Raw genomic sequence first — 6000 nt, forward strand, 5'->3', positions numbered from 1 at the left:
TCCACTGTCCCATCCCACCTTCCCCGAACTCCTCTTACCCGCCAGGAGCCGGTGGCAAGCGAAGGTCCTCCTTTCCCTTGGAGAGGGTGGGCGCGCGCGCCAGCGGGGTGTGGGTAGGGGTCTGGGCGCTCCGGCCGCTGCCACTTCTGCTCCCGCCGCCGGGAGCCTTCTGGCTGCCGCCGCCGCCGCCGCCGCCGTCTCCAGCAGCAAGTTTCCATAAAAGTCCTGGTGCGCAGCCTGTTCCCGCATTCCAGGCGGGCCCAGCGCCGGCTGCAGCTGTTCCAAAACACAAGGCCAGTTTCCCCACCCCCCACCTCCGCCGTATCGCCCGGGGAGGGGTGGAGAGTGGAGGAGAAAAGCAGGGGAGGGGGAACAGTGGCTGCCAACTTTCCTCCAGAACTTGCCTGTCGCCCGGCCCAGGTGCCTGAGCCGACCCTATAACCTTGGGCCTTAGGCCCGCCTCCACCTCCGACACGGCCCGGGGAAGGGAGCTGCCCCCCCGAAGGAAAGGAATATGCTGGAATGGGCTTCTTTTTCCCCCGACCCACAACCCGTTTGCCGTGGAGCCCACCTCTCTCAGCTACCCTACCCGTCCTAGTTTCCAATCAAGAAGCCAAGCCCCTACCTTATCTTCACCCAAAGTATTGACCTTTGGCCAACTTTCCCTATATTAGCCAGAGAGTGGGGCAGCAATCCGGAATACTTCATCTATTGCTCCCCTTTTCTTGGCTCTGGTTTTTTGGTGTGTGTGGTTACTTTTTTCTTTTATAGCCACTAGACCACCAGGGATTGGCTCTGGTCTTTAAATCCAAAGGAGCGGTTTAAAAGAAAAAAGTTGAAGGCAGAAGAGGAGGAAAAGGAATAAAAGAATGTTCGTGTGTGTGTCTGTGTGTGTGTGTGTGTGTGTGTCTATAAAAAAATCTTCGGCCTGGTGCTGTGGCTCACACCTGTAATTCTAGCACTCTAGGAGGCAGAGGCAGGAGGATTGCTTGAGGTCAGGAGTTCGAGACCAGCTTAAGCAAGAGCGAGACCCTGTCTCTACTAAAAAATAGAAAAAAAATTAGCTGGGCAACTAAAAATAGAAAAAAATTAGCTGGGCTTGGTGGTACAAGCCTGTAGTCCCAGCTACTTGGGAGGCTGAGGCAGAAGGATCCCTTGAGCCCAGGAGTTTGAGGTTGCTGTGAGCTAGGCTGACGCCACAGCACTCTAGCCCAGGCAACAGAGTGAGAGTCTCTCAAAAAAAAAAAAAAAACTCCCACCTTTCCTTAATTGAAGACAAATCACTTGTAGTCTTCCTAAACTTTCATAAAGACATCTTCAAATATCAGGCACCCACAGATCTTTTTCAGCTTGGACCACTAGCCTGTCAATTAAACCCATCAGACAACACCATATTAAAACCTGAAATGGACACCCAGAGGGGACATTTTTCAGTAGGAGAGATCTGTTCTTCACTGCACTTAAAAAAAAAAAAAAAATAAGATCAACTGGCATCCAGACAGATAAACCAAGGAGAAAGGCAACCACTTTCAACTTCAGGCCCTAGCCAGATAACAGTGCTCAGGGTGTTAATTCAGGAATCTTGAAAAGGCCTTCTGCTTTTAAACATAACTCTATTTCCCAGTCCCATCCCCACACTCTTTACTCAGGATGGAAATTCTTTTAAGAAGGGTAAGCCATTTATTCCTCAATTAGAGAAAAGTTCTAAATTGGTAATTGAAACAGTTATTTAAATGTACTCTAGCGCAAACAGTGATATGTGGTCTGGATGGTCTAGCATATGCCCCAGTTCCCTTTGATACAGTCACCTTGGCCTTCTTCAGTTCATGGAAATTTCAAGTCATTCTGGCTGTAGGGCCTTTACACAAGCTGTCCCCTTGACGTGAAATCCACTTTCCCCACTCTTCACCTAACTTCAACAGATCCTCTGCATCTCTACTTAAATGCTATTTCCTCAGAAAGGCCTTCCTTGCACCTAAATCTGTATCTATGATAAACTCTCATCCCACCCTTTTCTTCCCCATATTCATCAATTTATAATTAAATATTTATTGTTATTTAAAGGAATAGAAGCATTCTAATTTTTTATGTTTTATTTCTACCCAACAGATTCACCAGATGAAACAAAGCTCTCCATTCTCTCTATAGAACACTGATAGCTATCCATGGCATGTGAGGCCAACTTATTCTCCCACCAATTTGTCATTCATTCAACAAATAATCAGTTCTAGATACCAAGGATACAGCAGTGACAAAACGAAGGCAGACAATGAGCAAATAAACAAAGTATGTAGCACCTAGTGCTATCACTATGAATAAACCAGAGTAGGGAAATAGGGAATGCTGAGGATGGACTTCCAGATCAAAGTCCAAAAACCTCTTTTCCTCACACTTCGCAGTTACCACAATCCTACCAGTTCTACCTAAAAAGGTACCAAGAAAAAAAAATATGCCGAGCATTTCTGGATGTTGTAATTTTAGAGTGGCTAGGGAAAGCCTCAAATGAGTAAAGGCCTTGAGGAAAGTGAGGCAGTGAGCTATGTAAGTACCTGGAGATGCAAATAGCTGGAGGAAGAGCAGTCCAGGGAGAGGTACAAAGGCCCCAAAGAGCCTGTCTGACATGTTCTAGGGAGAACAAAGAGGCTTGTGTGGGTGAAGCTGAGTAGGTGAGGGGTAAATAATAGGAGGTACACTGGGGCAGGTGACAGAGTGTAGGACTCCTTTTGTAGAACACTGTAAGGACTTTGTTTTTTACTCTAAGATCGGTGGCCATTGGTGGATTCAGAACAAAGCAGTCACATTATCTGACATGCTTGTAATACGTAATACACTCAGTGGGGAAAGGGAAGAAGCAGGGAGACCAGTTAGGAGGTTTCTGCAATTATCAGAATGAGAAGTAAACAGGGTTTGGGCCAAGGTGATAGCTAGGAAGGTAGTGAGAAATGCTTGGCATATTTTTTTTTGTGGTACCTTTTTAGGTAGAACTGGTAGGATTTTCGTAACTAAATGCGAGGTGTGAGGAAAAGAGGTTTTTGGACTTTGAACTGGAAGAATGGAGTTGTCATTTACTCATATGCAGAAGAATGTGAGAAGAGGTTTAGGCAGGGGTGGTCAGGAGCAGTTTTGACACACTAAGTTTGAGAAGATTACTAGAAGTCCAAGATCTGCCAATTTGTATAAACATTCCTTGTATATTTATAATGAACCAGTAAGATTTGTTCTAAATTTGATTATATCAGTTGCATGTTTTTGAAATTACATAAACATTACAAAAATGAATAGAAAAGTAAAAAGAAAGTTATAGTTATTATAAAAGCTAATGCTTTTAGTTAAAAACTGGAATACTTTGAAAAGACTTGATAAAGGGAAATAGCTTACAAAAACTACCATCAAGCTGGGGTAGGGGCACAGATACAAACGTGAAAGATTTGGTACAAAATTATAAAAATCTAGGGAGATTCTGCACTCATTACTTTACAGGTGTCTAAGTTTTTTTCTCTTTTAAAAGTAAGGAAAACTTGAAATCCCAGATGATGATTTAGGGTATAGTTTATGTAACAAACATACCTTGAAATACTGAGTGAATCCAACTGAAGGCCTTGAGGCTATATCAAAAGATTGGCCAAAGAATGTATATTTATTCATTTCAAACTAAAACATCTATATTATCTATGTATCATTTATTATGATTCCCTGGCATGGTATCCAGCCACCAAGATGATCCCAAATGATCCTACCTCCTTGTATTCACACACTGTAGTCTCCTCCCACATTGTGTCATGTTTGGCCCATATGACCAATAGACTATGGCAGAAGTGATATCACTTCCAAGTGTAGGTTATAAAAGATGCTGTCTGTGTCTTTTGCCTTGCTATCTCTTGTATTACTCTCACTGGGGGAAGCCAGCTGCCATGTCTTTTTTTTTTTTTTGAGACAGAGTCTCACTCTGTTGCCCGGGCTAGAGTGAGTGCCGTGGCGTCAGCCTAGCTCACAGCAACCTCAGACTCCTGGGCTCAAGCGATCCTACTGCCTCAGCCTCCTGAGTAGCTGGGACTACAGGCAGGCGCCACCATGCCCGGCTAATTTTTCTATATATATTTTTAGCTGTCCATATAATTTCTTTCTATTTTTAGTAGAGATGGGGTCTCATTTTTGCTGAGTCTGGTCTCAAACTCCTGAGCTCTAACAATCTGCCCACCTCAGCCTCCCAGAGTGTTAGTATTAACAGGCGTGAGCCACCTCGCCCAGCCCAGCTGCCATGTCTTAAAGACACTCAGGCAGCCCTGTTGAGAGGTCCAGTTGGTAAGGAAGTAAAGTATTTTGCCAAAGGCCAACAAGGGACTGAAGCCTCCTGACAACAGACATGTGAGTGAGCAGATCTTGGAAGCAAATCTTCCAGCCTTCATCAAGCTCTCAGATGGCTGCAACCTCAAGAGAGACTCTAAGTCAGAACCACCAGATGAGGCCATTCCTGGATTCCTCATCCTCAGAAACTGTGTGAGCTAATGTTTATTGTTTTAAGCTGCTAAATTTTGGGACAATTTTTATGCAGCAAAGGATAATGAATATACTTGCTTTAACCTACTTTTTTGTTATCCATCTTCTACCACATTAAATACATGGTCCTTTTTAAAGTTCTTGGGACCATTCTCTCACACAGAATATTATTAAACAAGAATTAACAAAGTTCTGGAAGTCCTATATTTTAAGTGCTTTAAAATCAAAGTGCTTCTCTATATTTAAGTACTATGGTGTCATTTCAAACATAGCAAATTATAAAAGTTCTATAATTTCCTATATATAAATGTACTTTGTGAGAGGCTTCTGTGACACACATGAGATAGTTAAAAGCAAACTGTTGAAATGTTGAGGTGATATTTGATGTACCAGTTCCTTTGCTGTGGCTTTTAACTAGAGAATAAAAAAATGTCATAGAAGGATGGTTTGCTTTTTTTTTTTTTTTTCTTTTCTTTTCTGTACTGGAATCTATTCCTTCCCTGCCCAGATGATGAAGGTTACTGTAGGGTTTTCACTGTTCAGATGTAGAAAAGCCAAAGAAAGAACTTGAGCAGAGAAAAGAGCTTGTGCAACCTGATCAAAGATGTCAGTAGCATAAAGAGAGAAAGAGATCAAGGAGGAAGAAGTGGCAGGGTAAAGTATCAGAGAGTACAGGGCATGGGAAGAAACAGTGTCAAAAGCAGCATAAGCACAGTAAGTGAGTTTATAAAGATTTCCAGAAAAGCTCTACAAAATAGTGCAATAATAGGACATACATAAGAACTCACAGAGTGATGGTGAAAGTGTAAAACATTAAGCTCAGACAGTGGGATCAAAGAAGATGCATGAGACAACAGAGAGGATGGCAAATAATAACAAAGAAAACAAAATGAGATTAAGATGCTGATCTAGTTTTCCATTCCATCCTACACCTAGGAAAAGATTCAACTCATGTTTTTATGATTTGCTTATTAAGTAACATATTTCAGTTTATGTGTTTAATAATTTTAAAAATACAACTAATACATTTGTCTATAATATTTAATTATTCTAAAATAAACTTATTAAGTCCCAAACTAAGAATACTGTTTGTATATCCAGGGGAACCCTTTCCACACGTGGTGACTACAGCGGTGTCCAGGAAGCACCCTCTCCTTCATTAAATATATCTGAACCCTAATGAAGACGTGAATGAGAAGGGAGGTTCAGATCATCAATATGGTAAAATTTATGTCGTGCTTAATGGCACTGTTCATCAAAACACTTTAAAACACAAGTACCTTCACTTTATGTGTCACAAAACTGTCTTTTTCCTCATGTTAGTACACAAAGATAACCTTTTATATTCGATTCCAATGCCTCTACAGTCGTCGTGTTCTCTGTACCTATCTATGTGGTCTTATGGAGACTGAAAGCTCTCATAAGGTAGGATTGGATGAGACAGGCGTGACCTCGCAATTATATACAAACTTTGTTTAAAATATTCCATATGTCAGTAAGATG

At 42.0% G+C, this 6000-nt stretch overlaps 1 protein-coding gene across 4 annotated transcripts in view; it reads right to left on the reverse strand.

Annotated features, from left to right (window-relative positions):
* Positions 1-118, reverse strand: part of NEXN (nexilin F-actin binding protein) — a 42342-nt gene extending 42224 nt beyond the window's left edge. For all 4 annotated transcript variants that reach the window (XM_045547707.1, XM_045547706.1, XM_045547704.1 and 1 more), the window contains exon 1: positions 39-118. The gene's annotated coding sequence lies outside the window, so the exon portion shown is untranslated. The remainder of the gene's footprint in view (positions 1-38) is intronic.
* Positions 119-6000: the final 5882 nt, after the last annotated feature.

This window comes from Lemur catta, chromosome 3, assembly GCF_020740605.2.
Source record: "Lemur catta isolate mLemCat1 chromosome 3, mLemCat1.pri, whole genome shotgun sequence".
Taxonomy (NCBI): Eukaryota; Metazoa; Chordata; class Mammalia; order Primates; family Lemuridae; genus Lemur; species Lemur catta.